The sequence below is a fragment of the Tamandua tetradactyla genome, chromosome 15, assembly GCF_023851605.1.
Source record: "Tamandua tetradactyla isolate mTamTet1 chromosome 15, mTamTet1.pri, whole genome shotgun sequence".
Taxonomy (NCBI): domain Eukaryota; kingdom Metazoa; phylum Chordata; class Mammalia; order Pilosa; family Myrmecophagidae; genus Tamandua; species Tamandua tetradactyla.
Genome location: NC_135341.1, coordinates 24,496,062 through 24,520,113, shown reverse-complemented (window position 1 = coordinate 24,520,113; position 24,052 = coordinate 24,496,062). Strand labels below are relative to the sequence as shown.

Genomic DNA, 24,052 nt, shown 5'->3' with positions numbered 1-24,052 from the left:
GAGACTGATAACTCTGGGTTTCAGGGTTTCTCTGTCCTAGGAACCATCTGGACGTTTTAGGTTTCTGAAAAATAAACTTAATGGGTGCAACTTTCATCGATTAAGAGATATCTTTTGATGTACACAATCTTTTATCTATCTTTCCATTCAATCAGAGTTTACTGAGAACCCACAAATACTAGAATTATGTCAGGCACTGAGGCATGAGTAACACAGAGCCCCTGCTCCAAGACGCTCATGTGGTAGTACAGACAAAGAAGTATGTTAAAACAAAATTTGAAATAATAAATACATGAAATAAATGAATGAATAAAATAGAAGCATCCTAAAAATGTTATGGGAACTCAGAGTGATGAGTAGCTCCATTAAAAAAAAATAAAGTTATTCCAAATCAGAAACAATGAGGAGTCACATCTTTAAGGATTAAATACTTTGTGTTGAATATTAAACCTGTTCTGTGTGACTAGTTAAACTCATGGGTGGGTTAGAAAGCTCTTGAATGTACTTAGCCACACAACCCTTCTCTGAAAATGACTCCTCAATCTGGCACCCCCCACCCACACCCACCCAGAACAAGGATATGTATCTGACCCACGCTGAGCCAATCAGAATCTCTCATTGTAGAGAATTTGGAAATAGAATTCAAGGGATGAGTTTGCTTCCTTTGACCCTGTGAATTCAGGGGACCTAGATTATGCATCCTAGGAGGCTCTGTGGGGCAGGCATCTGGGCCCCCAACACAGAAGAGCAGAGAATGCTGCTGACAAATGGAGAAAAGAAAGAGGGAAGCAGTCACCTAGAGAGACACAAACCATGGTTGTAGCTCTTATGTGCTTTTCCTTGTGAGGCCCATTTGTTTGACCTGGTTTCTCCTCTAATGAGAAAGAGCTGTGCGTTTAAATGAGATCCCTATTTTGGTTCATTTTACTTCTAGGCAGTGTCTGTCATTCTCAGAATGAGATGATTCCAACTTTGTGAAAATGATTCCATATTCATACTGGTTTAAGTATGTGCCTCAGTTACTTCACCTACAATATGAGTGTGGGAAAGAAGTTTTTCCGTGTAGGGAAAAAAAGCAGAATTCCTAATGGATGTTCAAGTATGAAAACACTAGAACTATAAATTTCCATACACGTGTAAAACTTTGAAAACTCCAACTGGTTATGGAATATTGTTCACAGAATGACCCCTATTAAAAGCCCAATAGAAAAATTTTTCAGCAAAAATGAGGTAGAGAAAAACTCAATTCAAATGACCACAATTCAAAGCAGGGCTCTATACACAATTTCAGAGATTAGTTCAGCTCCGAACATTTCAAAGGATAGAAGATAGATAGGAGAGAAGGAGGTAACAGGGGAAAAGAAAAGAACCCATCCAAAACCATGGAGAGGAAGAATAAGCAAAGGATTCCCTCCTCTTGGAGAAAACCATATCTTGCTATTAAACCAAGTTGTACAGCAGACTGTATTAATGATGATCGTCTTTCAACTGGACAGAGAAAGGGCATCAAACGACAACTTTAAAAGCTCTTACATTGGAGAAAACAAGGTGTCCTACTAAATTCATCCAAAGAGAACTTATACTTGTCCTACAGAGGATTTTCTTCCTGTCTTCTATTATCCAGAATTTGTGGAATGATATCGTAGACAGTTGCTGTTTGGGGGTACCTACTACCACTCACCTTTGAGGTCACAGATAGCTTCCAAGCATAGATTAACAAAGAGAGAGAAAGAAAATAAAAGGAAAACGTCAGGTTCTGTTATTTCTTATTAACATCTCAGATAATGGGTCTGCTCACCCAGAAGCTAGACACTGGCTAAACTAGAGATTTAAAATTGTTTCAAAATAATTCTGTTCATTGATGTTACAGCCCAGAACTCTCTGTATTATGAACATGCTCAAAACATATCCAGAACAAATGATACTTATTTTATGGTTCATCTGCTCTCTGTTACCATGGAATCTACTTCACCACATAATTGCCACAAAAACTATTACACTGAACTACACTGTGCTTCTGTTGCTGGTCCTACCCAACCTTCCCTCCTATGTAGCAAAACTATGTCTCATTCTTTTTTACTGCAGTTTCAGTGTTTAGCAAAGTGCCTAGCACAGAGGTAATACTAAAAAACTAAATAACGCAAAACAATTGTGAATGTGAGTAGATAGTGATGTGTAGGTTTCATGCACATTCTGAACTCCAGGTGTTAAACTAAGTGCTTTATGTATATTGTTTCATTAATTCCTCACAACAAACCATTGAGGAACTGAAGTGCAAAGAGGTTGAAGGACAAGTCCAAGGTCATAAAGGCTAAATGGTGGAGCTGAGATCTAGATCTAGGCAGCCTGGTTCTATAACCGAAGCTCCTCACCACTCTGCAATGATGCCCCCAACAGTTCATCAACTCAAGAATACTTTGATGAAGGTCTCGCACGTGGGGGATACAAACCCAGACAAGAGTATAACCTTGCTCTCACTGAGTTAGTTAAGTTGGAACTCTTTATGATGAGTACCAACATCGGGCAGAATCTGGCAAGTATATCAGAATAAGACTCAATATACAGAAATAAATCACGGCGCATGGACAGAAAACAACTCATGGCTAGGATGGGAGAATCAAGGAAGGCTTTGTGGACCAGGGACACACCAGCTAGGCCTTAAACAATAGAGAAGATTTGCAAAGGTAGAGTCGGGACCAGATAAAATTCTGCAAGGTCATCCCATGTCATGAAGGGCAGTATGTGTTTGGTACTGCCTGGGCTTCAGGCACATGCAGGACGTGGTAATAATGAGTCCTCTTTTGGTCATATTCCACCAACTGATGTTGACAGACTGGGCATTCTCAAATCTAATCAGAGTACCCTGAAGTTCTGAACTTCAGTGAGGAAGAGGACACCACTAAGTGATCAATTTCATACAAATAGAGTTTGAAGTCAGAGACAGATATATTAGAACCACAGCCCATATATTCAGGAGGAAGAAAGATGGACCTACAAATCATGACAAGATCTCAAACTGCATATACTTCAAGGATCTTTATGTGTGTTCTTCCACTGTGTTGTGTGCAGATACTGTGATTATAAGAAAGAAACTCTAGAGCTCCATGTATCCACCTGACAAATCCAGATAACTAGATAATGATCATAAATCAAGTGGCTTCTCTTGAAATGGGTTTTGGAGACACTATCAAAATAACTAGCAGCTAAGAATTTAGTTTGAATTTAACTCTCACTCTATGCACTCAGCTGTCCAATATTCCTCTATCAAGGTAAAGGATGGATTAATGTAAAAACTACACATATTAGATGTGATTTTTGATAGCACTACACTCAAAGTACAAGATTTACATAAACGGCACTTCTGGGGTAAGAAATAATTTGCTCAGGCAATTTTACTGCCATCTTTCTGTTAGTTAGAAAATGAAGATTCAGAGATTTTGGGATTTCTCTAATGCTCTGACATAAGTATAGAGTAAAATAAAAAATTCATATTTGTTTGAATTAATCTCCAGTACTCTTACAGAAGAAAGTTTATCAAGTTAGAAGTGAAATTCTTCTATTTAAATGAAAAGCCTTACTACTCTTTATGATAAATACACTGATTGTGGGATTCTAATCACTGTCAATAAGGAAAATGACAGTAAACAACCATTTCAAGTCAGCAATCAATGCAATGACGCTCCTAAATTCTAGGTTTCTAGGTTTGATATAAAAGCAGTATTTCTGTTGGGAATTATGTAGATTACAGCTCAGCCTTTATGAAGGACACGTTGTAAAATCTTTCACAAAAGCTTAAAATCACCAGAAGAGTAATGTCCCGAAACATTTAGGGAATTGAATAAGATCATCTCATTTTTGTGTAGATTAAATACTCAAAACATGCATAACCTGTGCTTGTTTGAAGCTATCATGTACCCCAGAAATCCCATGTTCTTTTAATTCATTCCTATGGGTGCAGACCTATTCCGGATGGGACCTTTTGATTAGGTTGTTTCCATTGAGATGTGACCTACCCAATTCAGGGTGGGTCTTAATCCTTTTTACCGGAGTCTTTCAGGAAGGCCAGAAGTCTGAAGTCAAAGTGTTGGCAGGATCACACTCCTCCAAAGGCTCAAGGAGACAATCCATTCTCTTCCACTCCCAGTTTCGGGGGGCTTCAGGCATTCTAGCACTTGTGGTCACATCACTCCCATTTCCCTGCACACAGGGCCTTCTCCTGCATGTGTCTGTGTTATCTTTCTTGGCCTTTTTCTTTAAGCTTTTAGGCATGTAGGCCCCACCCACATAATCTAAGGTAGTATTCTCACCTCAAAATCCTTAATTTACTTACATATGCAAAGACCCTTTTTTTTTTTTTTTTTTAACATGGGCAGGCACCGGGAAATGAACCCGGGTCCTCGGGCATGGCAGGCAAGCACTCTTACCTGCTGAGCCACCGTGGCCTGCCCTGCAAAGATCCTTTTTCCAAATAAAGTAATATTTAGAAGTTCCAAGGATTAGGATTTGATATTTTGTGGCCATTATTCAACTTTCTCCACTGTAAGAGGAAAGCAGCTAATCTCTGCCTATTAAGTGTGACTGATTGGATTACCTCATTGTGGGAAACACACCTTAGTGAATGGCAGTTGTAATTGGCCACAGATGCAAGCATCTGACTGATGTTTTAATGCACCAGCCAACAGTTTATCAACCAACCACAAAATATCCTTGCAGCAAAGGTCAGGCCTGTGCTTGCATGACCAGACAACTGGGTATCATATCCTGGCCAAGCTGACACCAGAACCTAACCATCACAGTATCTATTGATGTTATCATGTGATTCTTTTCTTCTTTAGCCCACTGATCTGATAGATTCCATTTATTTATTTTTAAACACTGAACAAGCCTTGCATACCTGGAATGAATTCCACTTGGTAATGGTGTATAATTATTTTTAAGTTGTTAGATTCAATTTCCTAACATTTTTTTTTCAAGAATTCTCTCATCTATATTCATGAGAGATTTTGGTCTGTAGTTGCCCTTTCTTATAATGCCTCTATCTGCTGTTGGTTTAGAGAAATGTTGGCCTCATAAAATGAATTAGGAAATATTCCCTCCACTTTTACTTTTTTGGAAGAAATTGTAGAGAACCAGTGTCACTTTTTATGTGAATGTTCAGTATAACTCACCAGTGAAACCATCTGGGCATAGTGCTTTCTTTTTTTGGAAAGTTATTAATTTCTGATTCAATTTATTTGATAGGTATAGGCCTTTTCATTATATCTATTCTCCTTGTGTGAGTTTTTGTAACTCAAGGAATTGTTGCGTTTTTATCTAAGTTACGGATTTGTGAGCAATGGATTGTTCATAATATTCTTTAATTATAGTCTTTATATAGAACGAAATGAAAAATGCAAAACTATGAAACTTCTAGAAGATAATACTGGAGAAAACCTAGTTGACCTTGAGCTTAGAAATGAGATTTTCGATGCAATACCAAAAGCATGAGCTATGAAATAAAATATTGGTAAATTGGAAACAAAATTTAAAACTTCTGCTCTGTGAGAAACACTGTTGAGAGAATGAATAGACAGGCCAGTTGCAAGACACGTATCTGATAATGAACTTGTATCTAAAATATACAAAGAACTCTTAAAACTCAGCAATAATGAAACATACCAGTTAATTTAAAAATGGGCAAAATCTGAATAGATATTTCATCAGAAAAGTTATGTAGATGACAGATAGGCATATGAAAACATGTTCAACTTCATATGCAAAGTAGCTCAACATCATTTGTTTTTAGGATATTGCACATTAAAACAACACTGAGATAGCACTACACATCTATTAGAATGCTAAAATCCCAAAACTGACAATACCAAATGCTGACATGGATATGGAACAACAGAATTACTCATCATTGCTGGTAGGAATGCAAAATTGTACAGCCACTTTGGAATATGGTATGGCAATTTCTTACCAAGCTAAATATAGCTTTACCATATGATCCAGAAATTGTGCTCCTAGGTATTTACCTATTTTAGTGGAAAACATGTCTACACAGGAACCTGGACACATTTATAGCTACTTATTCATAATCACCACAAACTGGAAGCAATCAAGATGCCTTTCAATAAGTGAATGAATAAACAAACAGGAGCTATCAAGTAATGAAAACACATGGAGGAAGCTTAAATGCATATTGCTAAGTGAAAAATAAAAAAATAACTGAAAAAATAAAAAATACATAAATAATAAAAAAAATTTTTAAAACTCTGAAAAGACTACATACTTTATGGTTCCAATTATATGACAATTTGGAAAATGCAAAACTATAGAGACAGTAAGAAGATCAGTGGTTGCCATGATTCAGGGGAATGGTGGGAGGGATGAACACGGAAGGATTTTTAGGACAGTGAAACTATTCTATATGATACTAAAATATTGGTAACAAGATAATATATTTGTCAAAACCTTAGAACTGTACAACACAACAGTGACCTTTAAGGTAAACTATGGACTCCAGTTAACAATAATGTATCAATATTGGTGCATTAACTGTAATAAATGTACTATATTAATATAAGATATTAGTAACAGGGGAGGGGAAATTGCATGTAGGGAGATGAGGCTTAAGAGAACTCCCTGTACTTATACCTTAATTTTTCTGTAAACCTAAAACCATTCCCAAAAATAAACTCTTAAGGAAAAAAAATGGCCCACATAAAAATAATTATTTGGGATGCTCTCAGGGGATGGGATCCAGAAGCCTCTATTTCAAGCACCTGGGAGGATTCTTGTAGCTTCCCAAACTCCAGTCTGTGGCTTTAGGTATGCAGAGCTCCAAGGTTGATTACAGCATCGGGTACTGAAATTGGTTTAGTTTCAAGAGTAGGACCTGAGTTTAAAGGAATAGAGGGTATGCTGGATAACTTTTTAGAGTTAAAGGATGGCAGAGTTAAATTCCCTCAGGATCAAGCCACCCAGAAAGAAGAAGTTTAGATAGTGCACACTGATATAAATACTGGCCTTAGTTTACATTCTTCACTAACAAAGAAAATTTTAAATTGGATGGTGTTTTGATTTGCTAAAGCTGCTGGAATGTAATATATCAGAAATGGAATGGCTTTTTAAAAAGGGAATTTATTAAGTTAGAACTTACAGTTTGAAGGCCTTAAAACTGTTCAAAATAAGGCATCCAGAGAAAGATACCTTAACTCAGGAAAGGTCAATGGCATGGAATACCTCTGTCAGCTGGGAAGGCACATGGTTAATGTCTGCTGGTCCTTGCTTCCAGTTCCTCAGGCCAGTGGTTTCTTCTCCAAGCATCTGTGGGCCTTCACCTAGCTCCTCTGGGATGCAACTCTGGGTTCTGGCTTACTTAACATCTCATAGGAAGGCACACGGTGACATCTGCTGAGCTCTGCATCTCTAAACGTCTGTGTCTAGGCATCTGCTCTCTGCCGATGCTTGGCGTGCTCACGCATCTTCAAATGTGTGCACCTCTGTTGGCTCTGAAGCAACTGTGTTTTCTCCAAAATGTTTCCCCATTGTAAAGGACTCCTAATCAAGACCTACCTTGAATGGGCGGAGTCACATCTCCATCTAATCAAAAGGCCACATGCACAATTGGGCATGTTATCTCTCCATGGAATAATCTAATCAAAGGTTTCCACCCTACAATATTGGATCAGGATTAAAGGACATGGCTTTTCTGAAGTACACAATACTTTCAAAACAGCACAGATGGATTTCATAGTCAAAAGATTTGGGTCTTTCACTAGAGATATGGAAAACACAGCTTTATGAGGGTGTGTGTGTATGTACTTGTATATACATAACATCATATATGTAAAAGTTGAGTTGCTCCCTCAACTTAGCCAGTTACAATTTTTTTATACAGATATAGTTAACATACCATGACATTTGCCCTTTTTTAATTACACCAGAGAGTGGTATTTTAGTATATTCACAGATATGTGCAACCATCACCACTGTCTAATTTCCCTTTTAGTACAAGTCTCAAATTGAGGGTACACAAAGGACTGATTACCTAGGGGTATATGCTATAAGAAGAAGCCTTGACTTTTTTTAATGTTTATTTATTCTGCATAAATACATCTAGATGCTGCCAATATTTAAGGAGATTGCCATTCTCCCCAGCAAGAATGTAGGCTGATACTTTTTAAAGTTTCCACACAGAAGACTACCATCTTGACCTAAAAAAAAAAAAAAAAAAATCAGTGTGAAAATATACACATTTGGACTAAATAATGAAAAAAGAGGTTGAGAGGGAGTGCACAGGAAGAGGCAAAAAAGGAGACTATGGGCCAAAGGTATACAACAGGGAATATGAAAAAGTTTCTAGGGCACTGCAGAAAGACAATGTATTCTAGTGATTACCTTTATTAGACTCTACTGGATCAGGAGCCAATTCATTAAACATTAATGGCAGGGGAATGCCATCCATATATTATAAATAGCCATTAAGTTGAGATAGACAGCTCTGCACTGGGTCAGTAAGAATTAATAAAAAAACTGAAGCTGGCATTTCAGAATCATAAAAAAGATAGATTTAGTAGAAAATATTCAATAAGAATCAGGATGAGCGGTATGTATTACACTATTTGTCTGAAGAACAAACTAAAAATGAGTACAAATTTACCATAAATGTAAAAATACCCTCCAAGAATGAAACACTTATTTCTTGAAAATGGATGTCTCTTACATTTAAGAATCTTAGTAGTTCAATGCATGACATTGGCAAATCATAAATGAAAAGAAAAGAGATGTAGATGTTCAGCAGGAAATTAGACAAAATGTTAATGAAGGCAGAATAACCTCAATGAATACAGTTACATGAATATATGACAGTAGCAAACTAAGATTATTAACACAGGTCTAATTCCAAATTTCTCTTTTGAGTTAATCTTGGAATCTACTCCATTTAATTGACTATTTACAAGGCAGGTCATCTACAAAATAACTATAATTTTGTAAGAATTTGTTCCATCAGTTTTCACTATTTAGAGAGTGGAACCATGCTACAAAAATTACAATTTTGGTAACGTTATTTTTCATAACAATTTTCACACTGTCTGATAATTCATACTCATTGTTTCAGGATAATTTGAAAAAATAATTAAGAGAGATTACTGTTGGATTCTTTCGGTATCATAATGTTTCTAGGATAACAACACAGGGACTTCTGTAAGAATTTCCTCTCATGGCAACTCTTACAACACAAGTCAATATGGCCTTGATTAAGAAAAATCATCAAAAACTTAGAAATAAAGCAGAAGGGGTTGTATGTGGCATGTCCTTTCAATGTCATATTAAGATACTTTGACAAGTCCACCCAAGGATTAATTCTCCAGGAGAGGATACTTTTGTGTTTGCTATATACTATTTTATTAGTATATAGCAAAAGTAATGGCTTTTTAATCAAATTGGATAAGCTGAACTACAGTATCCAGCTATGCAATCAAATAGTAGTCTAGGTGCTGCGGTGAGGTGATTTTGCAAAATCTCTAAATCAGGGAGATTTTCCTAGGTGGACCTGACTTAATCAGTTGAAAGACCTTTAAAAGAGGATTTAGGCTTTCCCCAGGAAGGAAGCAGTACCTGTGCTTCCCATCCTGCTCACCATTTTCCTTTCTTGACAGCCTGGCCTAGGGATTTCAAACCTGCTTAGCCAGATTCCACAATGCATAAGCTAATTCTTTGTAATAAATTCCTTAATATATAACTATAATCTACTAGTTCTGCTTTGCTGATTGAATGCTGACTGATATAATGCCTATGGATAAGAATACAAGAATGCCTCTACCTTCCCTCTCTCTCACCAGCATTACACTGAGTCAAAAGCCCTTCAAATCTCTTTCCAGGCAGTGCCGTGTGATGGGCATCTCCGAGGACAACTGGCACAAGTGTCGCAAGACCAGAGGCAAGAGAAAGTCCTGCCACAACAAGCAGAAATAAGACCTAGGAGGCCCCGCTGCCAATACAAAGATTGGCCTCCACTGCATACACATAGTTCAGGTGTGAGGAAGCAATCAGAAATACCGTGCCCTGAGACTGGATGTGGGAGCTTCTCCTGGGGTTCTGAGTGTTGTACTCACAAAATAAGGATCAGCCATGTTGCCTACAATGCATCCAATAACAAGCTGGTCCACACCAAAACCCTGGTAAAGAACTGTGTTGTGCTAACTGATGGCATACCGTACCGTAGGTACTTCCTTTACGCTGAGAAGGAAGAGATTTTAAACAAAAAACAATCAAAATGTGATCTCTCTTTCCCTAAGCCCAACACTGCAAGTGAAATCACTGCCCTCCCCCTATGTGGGACATGATATCTAGGTGTGAAAGTTTCCCTGGTGGTGTGGGAGATGACTCCCACGGATGGGCCTGACCCTGGCACCATGGGATCAACAATGCATCTTGACAAAAAGGGGGAAAGAAATGTAACAAATAAGGTATCTGTGGCTGAGAGTTCAAATCGGGTCAAGGGGTTACTCTGGAGGTCACTCTTATGTAAGCTTCAGTTAGACATTGCCACCTACCATAGTTTGCGGCCAAACCCCAAACAAAACCATTCCAGCCAATCCTATATAAGACTGTACAAAGGTTCCATGCACTGGGGCAACTTTCCAGAAACTTAAAACCTCCAGATGGGTCCCTCTCCAGAACATCAGCTAGTTCCATCTCCCTATTCCACATTACTGATAGCCCTTCCAACATGAAAATATTAGAACTGGCATAGCTGAAATACCCCTAAAGAGTGGGAGAAAGATCAAAGGTGATGGTGAAGTTACATAGAAAAGGTAGGGTTTAACAAGTATGAGTGCCGAATCATTACACTGATATTTCTTTTAGACTCCAGTATCTTAGAGGAGCAAGAAGTAAAAACTTAAAATTGTAGAATTGTAACCCATACCAAACTCTGAAACATATTCTACAACAATTGTTGCGATATGCTTTGAAATTTATTGCTTTTTTGTATGTATGTTACGTTTCACAAAAAAAGAGAAATATATATGTATATGTATTTCTTCTACCTGCCAGTGTTTTGGAGCAGCTAGAAGGAAAAATCTGAAATAGTGGAATGGTAACCCACAACAAACTCTAAAATCTGTTCTGTAACTACCTGTTCAAGTATACTTTGAAAATCATTGCTTTTTCTTTCTTTTCTTTGTATAAATCTTATATTTAACAATTTAAATACATTAAAAAAAACAATCAAAGGAAATTCAGAAGAATTATGATGAAAGGAAAAAGAATGACAAGATCAGCAGTTCCAGCTGGGCAAGCTTCTTGTGTGCATTGCTTTGAGGCCAGGCCAGTGTGGCCCAGCACATGGCTATGGGCTAGAAGGCAAGGAGCTGGAGTTCTATCTGAGGAAAATCCAGGCGCGGAAAGGCAGATAATCCCTCCCTTCCAATCTAGATCATGTAATAAAGGTGTTTATTCTGTGTTTTAAAAAAAGTAAACAAAGAAATAATCCCTTCAAATGCTACAACTACAATGCTAATTGAAGTGACACAGTCTCTGCCTTCAAGGGAATTTGCATCTATTTACAAGTACCATAAACTCTTAAACAGTACAAAATTAAGCTTGATACACCAGATCCTCTTCTGATTTCCCTGTTTCTATTCATGGCACCCACCATTCTTTTGGCAAGTGAAGTTCTTTGCCACTTCCTGCCTGTCTGCCTGCTTACTGTCTGTCGGTTGCTCAAAGCTTTCCTTTTCTCTCAGCAAAGCTTCAGATCCTCCGGAATTTTTTATACAATTATACAATGTCTCAATTCTTGCTTGGACCTCAATACAATCATCTCACTGTCCTCCCCTCAACTTACATATTTATTTTAATCTAGCTCCAATAATAAACATTCTCAATTCAAATCTTAGCAAATGCCCTCTAATTTCTACTGAATGGAATCCTAAGAGCCCATTCTCACATTCAAGAGCCCTGACTCTGGCTCCAATTCAACAATTTTTCTTTCTTACCTTAAACTCTGCTATTCTCCCCTTAAAGCCAAAATGAAATCTAGTTCACTTTTTCTCAAATATGCCTTACCTTTTCCACCTCCTTGCATTTGTGCTTTTTACCCCTGACATTCACCTGCTGTCCTTCACAACCCAACACCACCACTGCCATACACACACACACACACACACACACACACACACACACACACACACTTTTCTTACCCCGTCTTGGCTGACCAAACCCATACTTAGCCTTGTAGGTTTAAAACTACTGAGAAAGCAAATGTGCAGACCTGGGATTCCTTCCAATCTAATCCTGCTTCCTCACAATTAAATTTATGCAATAAGTGTTGAGTGCTAGATGGTTTTACTTCTCATAAGGTATGTATGTACAGTACCTTTCTATCTGGGAGAATCACTGAGTATCTATTACTTATCAGCCAGGACTCAGGGCTTACTCCCACCACTATGATCACTCATTGCCTAACATGTTCAAAGTCTTCCCTTCCAGATAGTAAACTCCCTGAGAAAAGAAACTATGCTTGAGATCTCTTCAAACCAGCCATCCCCCTGGCTACTTCTGACCCTGTGCCCAAAGCAAGTCACTTTCTTGATCTGAGTGTCAGTTTGCTCACCTATAACATGGAGCTAGTAATATTAGGCTTTACTACCCTGAGGGGTATTATAAGGATCAGATGAAATAGAGGAGGGAAAGTGATTTTAGTGTGCCACACCAAAGTATGGGGCTTTTCTTTCTGTTTTCCCTTCTTTTCTTTCTTCCTCTCTTCCTTTTTTTTTTTTTTTTTTGGCATAAAGATGCTCATAGTACTCTCCAACCCTTTAACTACCCCTACATCTATAGCTATGTGGCTATGCCTCCTTTTAATTCACTTGGTTAAAATTCAAAACAATAAAACCAGTTGTATGTTTACAAAGTCTCACTTCTTGTGCTTGCTTAGACAGCACATACATGAAAGTTGGAATGGTACAAAAAAGATTAGCACCGCCCTCGTACAAGGGTGACACACAAATCTGTGAAGTGTTCCACGGTTTTTGTTTTTATGCCTGATTGTTCTGTAAACCCATGACTTCCCAAATAATATATTTAAAAAGTCTCATGTTGTGTTTACTCCATTCCTGATCCACCCTCCCTTGGAGCTACCTTTGCTGATTTATTGTGCATGCATCCAGAGTTTCTTTAAAAGGACAAAAGCTATATTCTTACCCCTTCTCTCTTGTAGAAAATGGTATGTCATATACGCCATTGTGCCCCTTGCATATTGCAAGTAACAAAGCTGGTATGATTTTTTTTTTTTAATGTAGCATGGCTATCACACAACTCTAAAAGGAGGTCATTCTATTTTACAGCTGCATATTATTCTATGGCTTATATTTGTGTTGCTTCCAATCTTATGCTATTATAAATAACACACTACAGGCAATAATACATAACCTGCGTATGTGTAATTGTGTACATATAGGCTTTACTATAGGATAAATCCCCAAGAGTAGGATTGAAAGGTCAAAAGATAAATAAATTTGCAATTTTGACTATCACTGCTGAATCCCCCTGTATAGGAGTTGTATCATTTTACATTCTCATTGCAATATCCAAGACTTTGGGCAGTATTTGCCACAACCTTGCCATCGAATGTTTTATATAGCATTTGGATTTTTGCCAAATCCAATATGTGAAAATTTAGTACTCAATGTGGTTGTAAGTTTATTATTATTATTATTATTATTATTATGAATAAAATTGAACATCTTTTCATGTGCTTTGGCATCATTTGTACATTTTCTTTTTCTGTGAAAATTCTATCAAGACATTTTGAGTAACTTTGGCTGCATAAATAAATATCTTAAAAACTTAATGACTTAGGGGCAGCGGAGGCTCAGTGGCAGAGTTCTTGCCTGCCATGCCGGAGACCCGGGTTTGGTTACTGGTGCCTAGCCATGTAAAAATATATACATGTATGAAAAGCTTAGTGACTTAAACAATGACAACATTTACTTTGTTCACTAATCTGCAACGTGGCTCAGTGGGCATAGCTTATCTCTATTCAACCAGGTGTCAGCTAGGGCAGCTCAAAGATTGCAGATGGGAATAATCTGAAGGCTCACTCATTCACTGACTCAAAGTCTGGCACTTAATGCCTGCTGTCATGTGAAATCTTCACTGGGGTTGTTGGCTGGAACACCTGCATTTGATAGCTGGCTTCTCCGTATGGCTAGGGTTTCCTCACCATATGGTGACTGCATTCCAAGGGCAAGCAATCTGAGAGAGGGTGGGCAGGGAGGGAGGGGGAGAGGGAAGGAGGGGGAGAGGGGGAGAGGGGGAGAGGGGGAGAGGGGGAGAGGGGGAGAGGGGAAGAGGGAGAGAGGGGGAGAGGGAGAGAGGGGGAGAGAGAGGGAGGGAGGGAGAGAGAGAGAGAGAGAGAGAGAGAGAGAGAGAGAGCGAGCACGAGTGCGAGAGCACGAGAGAGCAGAGCGAGCAAGCAGGGGCGCTAGGTCCTTTCTATTCATAGAGGCTGTCACAAGGTCCCACTTAAGTTGCAGGAAAAGGGAAACAGACTTCACCTCTTGATGGGGCATGGCTGGGTTCTGGAAGAGCATGTGGGATTGAAGATATAGTTGTGGCCACTGTCGGAAAACAGAATTGGCTACAATGTTCTATAGCATGCTTTTTGTTAGATCACTGATCATTTTCTTAGCTTTCTAGAAGCTCTGAATAAACTACATGAAATAAACCTTATATTTGTCATATCAGTTGTAAATACTTTTTCCTGCAAACAAATCTATATTTGTTATTATTTGTATGCATCTTTCTCTTTTCCTTGCACACACATAGCATGCAAAATATATTGAATGGAATGATTTTTAAGTTACATAGTAATTTATAAAGGGCATTTTCAAGGTAAGTACATAACAGCTAAATAATCTACTATAATTCTCACAGTACCAATTGTTCTCCTAAATAAATTGATATTTGCAAGTTTAAACATATTTCAGTATCAGATAGAGTTGCCTCCGAGTTTTTCCTCTAACTAGTAGGCTAATCTACAATGAAAATGTTATTTAAAAATCAGACCAAAGAGCAACAGAGAAAGTCAGTGTTTGCTATTTAAATTGTTTTTATACCAATGGGTTTAAAATACTATGGAGATATATCATTTCATTTAGTTTTCTTTCATTTTAATGTCACCAAAAGGTCAAGGGATAATCCAGAGATAACCTATCATCCCACCAGGATGTTTCCCTTCAATCTGGGGATACAAATTCAAACATAAGATGGTCTTTACCCAAGTTCTTCCCCTACAAAAATTAAATTCTTCAGATATTTTCATTTCTACACTTCAGAAAAGGCATTAATTCAAATAAAAGCTCTACAAATTAGTATGGTGACCCTTTTATCTTTTAAAACATTCATATCAGCAAGATAGGAAATGAACCAGTATTAGGAGAAGTAGGCTCTAATTTGCTTCTGACACAGATACAGAAAACCCACAGCATTTTAGCAAGGTCCGTTAACACTGAGCTCAGTCAAGTCATCTTTAAAACAGGGATGATATCACCTCCTTCCCTGACAAAGTTATTGCGAACACGAAAGAAGTGTTCATTTACTGCCCTTCACGTAAAGCAGATAAGAGTAATACATATGTGACTGTTGTTGGGATTACTTCAACACTTAGAATCCTGCCTAGAACATGTGTTAAGTGCTTAATAAATTTTAGCTGGTGTTTTTGTTACACCGTTTTATTTCAGTTAAGAATTTCAGGGGAACAAGGGAGGAAACAGATGACCCATTATTTCATCAATTGTTAAGTATCATATACATATGGTACATAAGGAAGAGGGAAGGGGAAGGAGAAAATAGGAAGAGCTAAAGAAGAAAAAAGAGGAGGAAGAATGCAGGGTTCTCTGATGCTCTCTGAATGCTGCTATCTTTTTTTTTTTTTTTAAACATGGGCAGGCACCGGGAATCGAACCCGGGTCCTCTGGCATGGCAGACAAGCGTTCTTGCCTGCTGAGCCACCGTGGCCCACCCTGCTAACTTTTTAAGTTGAAGAAAATGGCATACTTCAACAACAGCTAGATTTCTGGCCTTCCTTCTTTATGTATTAGTGCTATGACCTCGTGTGGTGGTTTGGAGTTGCATGTACCAAGAGAAACGTGTTCTTAAAAATAATACATTTTGTGGGTGTGAACCCACTGGAAGCAGGAGTTTTTGATGAGTTTATTTCAGTTATGGTGTAGCTCACCTCAATTGGGATGGATCTTAATCCTTTATAAATAGAATAAAATTCAGATAGATGGAGAGAAAACCCCAGAGGGAACAGCCGGAAGCTAAAATCAACAGAACCTAGAAGAGAAGGGAGAGACCAGGAGACACCTCCATGTGTCTTTGCCATGTGACAAGCTAAGGACAAAGGATTACCAGCAGCCAGCCCCAGAATACCACAGTCTTCAGGGAGAAATCATCACCTTGGTGATGTCTTGATTTGGACTTTCTCTTAGCCTCAAACACATGAGCAAATAAACTCCCATTGTGTAAGCTGAACCATTGCTTGGTATTTGAGCAGCGCAGTAAATTAAAACACCTTGTGCAAAGTATTCAGTTTTATGTGGCTGCATGATAAACTATACCAAAACTCAGAGACTTAAAACAACAATAAATAAATAATTATCTCATACAGGTTCTGTGAGTCAGAAATTTAGATACAGCTCAGCTTAATGGTCTGGCCCAGTGTCTGTTATAAGATTGAAGTCAAAATGTTTACCAGCAAGAAGTTAAAACAGGTATTCAAACAAAAATTTGTTACAGGAATGATCCTAGCAGCCCTGGGCAGGATAAATGGGTACATCAAAATTGAGGGGAAGGCAGAAGTCTCTATGATATTCCAGTCTGTCAGGTTCAGAGGTTCTTAGCTCTGTGTGTGTGTGTGTGTGTGTGTGTGTGTATGTACTTGAACCCTTGTGGCAGCCTGATAAAGCCTATGTAGGGCTTCTAAGACTAACATTTTTTAATTAAAAAGTACACATGATTAGAGAAATAAATTTTATTGAAACAGCTATCAAAACATTATAAAACATATTTGTGATAGAGTAATATATGCTTTTAAGCCATTAATAATGAGACCATTGGCAGGTATAATAACTACAGCATTTTCAAAGGAGTGATAAACATAAATACTATTTTGTGATATGCACAATAACTATAAAATGAAAGATATCTGGGATTTCTATTTGGTGACAAAGTCACAAGTACCGCCAATGCTCCATTCATAATTGAAAGAAGTGTTAAATTTCAGTTAGAGGTTAGTGCAAATAAATATGTAAAATTTCTTCATTCAAGTTTAGACATCCCATGAATATTATCCATAAACCCATTATAGTCCTTAGAACCTGGTCTTTTAGCTATACTTTAAAAGAAAGGGAGAAAAGAAAAAATGGAAGAAGGTTCTAATATGGAATATCCTCTACAAATAAAATATTTTTTTCCTATTAAGTTTCCTACAGTATACAGGGTTATCTAATGTCTTCAATGACACTCTCATTTCAAAATGATCACTCTCTGAATTGAACATATACCTATATAAAGCCTTCATTTAAATGTGCTTTAATGAATATTTAGACCTAGATAAATGGATTTACAGAAGTGGTACATTAAAAGGCCATTTTAAGTTTTGGATCGAAAGGACCTTTAATTTATAACTCGAGAAAATATCCATTCCATGGCTCAAAGATCCTTGTGGATTATAAAAGAGGAAATGACTAACTGAAAAGGAATTATTCACCACATTATTAAACATGACAAAAAGCTTCTGAATTGGAGCTTAAAACAGGCTATTTAAGATTCCAGCAATCCCTGGGACTTTGGCAACAAAAACGTTCAAAAGCCTTTTATAGTTGCTGTCAGATTTCTGTAAAGCATTTGAGATTCCTGTGAACTTATTTATATAACAAGCTAAAACCTGAAGCTGACTTGAAAGTCTTTCTATTCTAATTATGTAGAATTGGAAATGCCTAGAAGTGATATTCAATGTTCTCCCAAGAATATCCTCCCGAAATGGTGATTTCAGAACCAGGTGTTTAGAAGAAGGAACAAGAGTGTAGCTGCTATGGTTTATTATAAAGAGCAGCTACAACGGATATACAAACCATAGTTTGGTAAAGTGGTTTAAAAGAACTGCTATTTAGCTATTCTCTCTGCAGTGGCACATTCTAAATGACTGCTCATACTGTTTCCTTCTGGTCTACTATACTGCCTTACTCCTGAAGCTCTATAGTTCATGTGTAATCACATAGCAAAATAATTCAGAAGATAACAACCCACTAGGGTATCAGCTGACTGAGGTTCTTATCACAATACTGTTACTGATGTACCATGTGGCCTCCCAAGCCAACTCTAACCTCTTACACCTCAGTACTCCAATTTGGCATCTGGTTCCTATGTCCTCAAAAGATATGCCAGGAAACATGATTCGGTACCTACCCCAAGCTAGAATTATTGAGATACTCCAAAGAAAAATAATAAGAGTTTTAGGGAGGAGTGCTGCTTTTGGCAGCTTCTAAAGTTGTTCCTAATGGTCCTTACCTCTGGTATTCATGACCTCTCTCTCTGAGTGCACGTTGGACCATGGATTTGCTTTTAACAAAGAGAATTCAGCATAAGTGTTGGGAGTTACTTCTGATGTTAGTTTTAAAAAGATTGAGACTTTGTCTTCTCATTCTTTTTCTCTGGCATTTTTCTCTCACTTTTGCAGATTGATGCCCTATGGAGAGTTCCATGTGGCAATGAACTGAGGTCACCAGTTCAACAACCCTAGAAGAATTGACTATTGTCAAGAACCACATGAATGAGCTTGAAAGCAGATCCTCTCCAAGCTGAGCCTTGAGATAACTGCAGCCCCTTGACAGGGTAGCCTTGTGAGAGGTCCTGAGCCAAAGGACCCAGAGAAACCACGCCTGGATTCATGACTTACAAAAACTGAAAAATAATAAGTCTGGTCTTAAACCATTAAGTTTTGGGACAATTTGTTATCCAGCCATAGGTAACTACTGCAGGTACCTCATGTTCAAGGCCATGAAGAAGGCATATTAATTATAATATCTCCAATTCTCATTACAACATACAGACACCAACATCAGAGATGTGAAATGACTCACTTAGGTCTCAGACAGAGCAAGGGAAATTCTACAACTGGAATTTGAAACCAGCTTTTTTCTAGCTCCAAAGCCTATGCTGCATTCACTGTACTATACTCTGCCTCCAAATATGATTTTTCCCCTAAATACTGGATCGGGTATTGCCTCTTTGGAAATGAGTACACAATACGTTTTCCTAGAGATGAAATGGTATGAATGAAATAAACAGGGCTCTGAAACAATAGTAGAGAGGAGAAGACAGAAGAGATTCAGGGAGTGTGAGGCACTCACTGGGTTCCTACATCAAAAACATCTGAGACTTTGCAGTCTGGTTCATGAGGCTGCTTTGGGGTGAAGGATCACAGAGAAGTGCAAGATTTAAATTACCCAAGAAAATCAGGAAGTGGCAATCCACAGTTCCTAATTTAGAGTTAAATTTAATTGATCAAACACCATCAAGGGATTTCTACTCAGCCTTCAAAATAGAATCACCTGGGGAGATACTCTTTAAAAACCAGAACCTGAGGTTCCATCTCAGGGATTCATTACATTTGTATGGGGGTGGGCCCAGACATGAGTGTATCCAATGAGAGGTGAAAGTTGCTACTTAAAGCTGTTATGCCCATTTCCCTAGATAGATCAGGATTTTGGTCAAGTTCGGACCCAGGTGAGAATAACTAGCCATGGGAACAAGAGAGACAGCAACCACCAAAAAATTACCGTCACTATCAAACCAAAATACTTAAAACTCAATAGGTGAGGGATGCTAGAATTCTCTGCCTGCCATACAGGAGACCCAGGTTTGATTCCCAGTCCATGAACTTCTCCAAAAAAACAAACAAACCAGCAAATCAAACAAACACAAACAAACAAAAATTCAATAAATGGTTCTGCAATAATGGGATACTCACCTGGAAAAATAATGAAATGTGCCATGCAGCATACAAAAAAAACCCTCAATGGGTGAATTCAGTAGTTAATCCTTAGTGGTGAAATACTTGCTGGTTTCCCCTAATATCAGGAATAATGCGAGGATGTCCACCCTCAACACTTTTATTCAACATTGCGTTGACTCTAGCCATTCTAATTAGGTAGTAAAATAGAAATAAAAGGCATCCAGATTGGAAAGGAAGAAGTAAAGCTATCTCTATTTGTAGATATATCTTGTATAAAGAAATCTTGTATAAAGAAAATCCTAAAGACTCCAGGGGGTGGGGATGCAGGTAACTACTAGAATAAACAAGTTCAGCAAGTTGCAGGATACAAGACCAATATATAAAACCTATTATATATGTTCTTACATTAACAATAAATGATTTGAAAATGAAATTAAGAAAACAATTCCATTCACAATAGCATGTAAAATAATAAAATCCTAAGAAATAAATTTAATAAAAGACATGTAAAACGTATACTCTGTTATCTATAAAACACTATTGAAAGAAATTAAAGAAGATCTAAATAAATAGGAAACTATCCATGGTCATGGAACAGAAGAATTAACATTAAGATAAAAAATACTTCCCAAACTGTTCTACAAATTCAATGCATTCCCTGTCAGAATCCCAGCTGACTTCTTTGCAGACAATGACAAGCTGATTCTAAAATTCATATAGAATTGCAAGGGACCCAAAATATCCAAGACAACTGAAGAAGGAAGAACAAGTAGAAGGACTTCCACTTTCTGATTTCAAAATTTACTATAAAGCAACAGTAATCAAGACATTGTGATACTGGCACAAGGGCAGACATACAGATCAAATGGCATAAAATTAAGGGTGCAGAAATAAACACATACTATGAGCAACTGATTTTTGACAAAGTTGGCAAAACCATTCAATGGGGAAAGAACAGTCTTTTCAACAAATGGTAGTGGGACAACTGGATAACCACACGCAAGAGAATGAAGCTGGATCATTATACCTTATATGGAAATTTACTCAAAATGTATCAAAGACCCAAATGCAAGAGGGAGAGCTATAAAATTCTTATAAGAAAATATAGGGCAAACCTTCATGACCTTGGTGTAGTAGTTAGATTCAGTTGTCAACCTGGCCAGGTGAAGGCACCTAGTTTTGCTGCTGCCGACATGAGTCAATGGTCCGTGAACCTCATCTGTTGCTAATTACATCTGCAGTCGGCTAGGAGGCATGCCTGCTAAAATGAATGACAGTTTACTTAATTGGCTGGCACTTAAATGAGAGAGCTCAAGGTAGCACAGCCCAAGGAGCTCCACATACCTCATCTCAGCACTCGCAGCTCAACCCAGGCCTTTGGAGATACAGAAAGGAATCACCCTGGGGAAAGTTGTTGGAACCCAGAAGGCTGGAGAGAAGTCCAACAGAGATTACTCTGAGCCTTCCACGTAAGAAAGAATCTCAGATGAAAGTTAGCTGCTTTTCCTCTGAAGAACTAACAAAATAAATCCCCTTTTATTAAAAGTCAATCCGTCTCTGGTGTGTTGCATTCCAGAAGCTAGCAAACTAGAACACTTGGATATGATAAAGTATTCATAACTATGGTACCAAAACTATGAGCAAGAAAAGATGAACTGTACTTCACCAAAATTAAATTGTTTTGTTCTTCAAAGGAATCATGAAAGATAAAAGAAAACTTACACAATGGAGGAACATGTTTTCAAATCAGATATCTGATAAGGGACTTGTATCTGGAATATTCTTAAAACCTATTATAATTGAATAATAAAAGACTGTTAACCCAATTTAAAAATGGGTAAAGGATAGGAATAGACATTTCTCCAAGAGAGATATTCAAATAGCCAACAAGCAAATAAAAGATGCTTAGCATCATTAGTCATCAGAAAAATGCAAACCAAAATCACAATGAGATGCCACTTGACACCCACTAGGAAGGTTAGACTCAAAGAGTCAGATGATAGCAAGTGTTGGCAAGGATATAGAGAAACCAGAATACTCATGCATTGCTGATGTAAATGTAAAATGGTACAGCCACTTTGGAAAATAATCCAGGAGTTCTCAAAAGGTTAAAGATAGAATTACCATAGGGCCTAGCAACTTCACTCCTATGTATATACCCCAGAGAAAACATACATTCACAAAAAACTTCATGCAAATGCTATAACAGCATTATTTATATTAGTCAAAAGCTGGAAACACTAAAACATACATCAATGGATGAATGGATATAATTTGGTAAATCCAAAAATTGCAATATTATTCAGCCACACAAAAGAATAAAGTACAAATATATACCATAACTTGGATGGCCTACAAAACATTATTCTCAGTGAAAGAAGCCAATCACAAAAGCCTATATATTATATGCTCTTATTCATATGAACGTGCAGAATAGGGAAATATACAGAAACAGAAAGTAGATTAGTGATTGCTTAGTAGAGGGTGAGAGGAGAGTGATTGCTAAATATCGGGGAGGGGGGTTATGAGATAATAAAAATGTTCTAAAACTCACTGTCATGATGGTTGCACATATCTGTGAATATTCCAAGAATCAGTGTGTTATACATATAAAATGGGTGAATTGTATGATATGTGAATTATATTGCAATAAGACTGTTTAAAAATAAAACTCAATTGCTGAACTCAATTCTTTTTCCACAAGGTTGCTGAGAGAGACTCAACTAAAATAATAAGTTTCAACCAAGATGCATATTATGCTATAGTTAAATATCATCTCTGGATTAGCATGATGCTAAGCTCTAAGTAGATCTGCACAACAAGTGGGAGTTGCCCTTTCTCTTTGGAAGTAAAGGTTGAGATGCCTCATCTTAAGTTGGATGTTAGCTGCTGTTCAATATGTGTGCACACGGTCTCTCCCTCTCTATCTCTCTCTCTTTCCCTCTCTCCCTCACTAACCAGACCTTTCTATTAGGTCCTACTCTAAGAAAGTCTTTGCAGCCAGCATGAAAGCAGATCATCCTCAAGACAAAATAGAGTGATCACAGCAGGACATTCTATCTGTGATTTAAAAATTATACTGATGGCCAAAATATCCCTCATTCAAGCAATTATAAATGTCAATTAATGTAGACAGGAAATCAAACCAAGAATGCTGAATGTTATCAGCAGACAGATCAGAAAACACCACGAAAAGCTTTCTATGCAGAAAAAAAAAAATGTGTGCAACTCTTTTTAAAAGCTTTCACTTACTTTGTAGAGTGAAATAAAAATGTGCATTTTTTGTGTATTGGTTTTGTTTCAAATTACTCTTAAAAAAATTTGATAGTCAATTAAAAAACATTCACCAAATGAGAAATCTTTTGAAGTATATACATATCTACACGCATAAATATATTATAAACAAATGAATTGAAACATTAAAGTATTCTCCATAGCAACTCTAAATCAAACTGATATTTCATTTCCATTCCCCTGATACCAATACATGTAGTACATTAAACCCATAGTTTTAGAGCATGAAAATGCCTTTGAAAACATAAGTAATTTAGAGATGATGTTCAAGTATAGTATAATATACATACCTTGGTTTATAGTTATTCTTATCCAAGATTACATTTCTGTAAAAGAACAGTAGCCTAAATATGATATTGGGTCATTAATTCTAATAGTGGAAAGATAAATTTTGACTTTTCAATTTCTGACTATTGGGGTTGCAATGCCCATAGTAACAGATTACTTATGTCTTATTTACATTTTTCAAAAAAACGTCAAGGCAAAGACTAGAGAAGACTACAGAAAGTAATACTATAGTAGTTAAGGAGAAAAGACACTGAAGCTAACCAAGAAGACAAGAGGGTAAAGATCCTAGTCTTTGGCTTCAAAGCCATATGTAAGACCAAGCATATACTTTATCAATCTTCCCTGCTGGCAGACAACGTTCAATAAACGTCTGATCATTGGTAAAGAGGTCAGGTGTAGATTTCAAGGCCACCTAACTTTACATTCTCTTTGCAATATCAGGAGCATAGCAAA

General features: G+C 37.4%; 1 protein-coding gene, 1 non-coding gene and 1 pseudogene across 8 annotated transcripts in view; 2 read left to right on the top strand and 1 right to left on the bottom strand.

Annotated features, from left to right (window-relative positions):
• The window catches only part of FHIT (fragile histidine triad diadenosine triphosphatase), a 1,619,043-nt gene that overhangs the window by 569,850 nt on the left and 1,025,141 nt on the right, over nt 1-24,052 (bottom strand). The gene's annotated exons all lie outside the window — the stretch shown is intronic.
• LOC143657891 (small ribosomal subunit protein eS8-like) lies at nt 9,883-11,408 on the top strand (annotated as a pseudogene).
• Nucleotides 12,920-13,026, top strand: LOC143658142 (U6 spliceosomal RNA). The gene has a single exon (XR_013163159.1). It is a non-coding gene; the product is annotated as a U6 spliceosomal RNA (small nuclear RNA).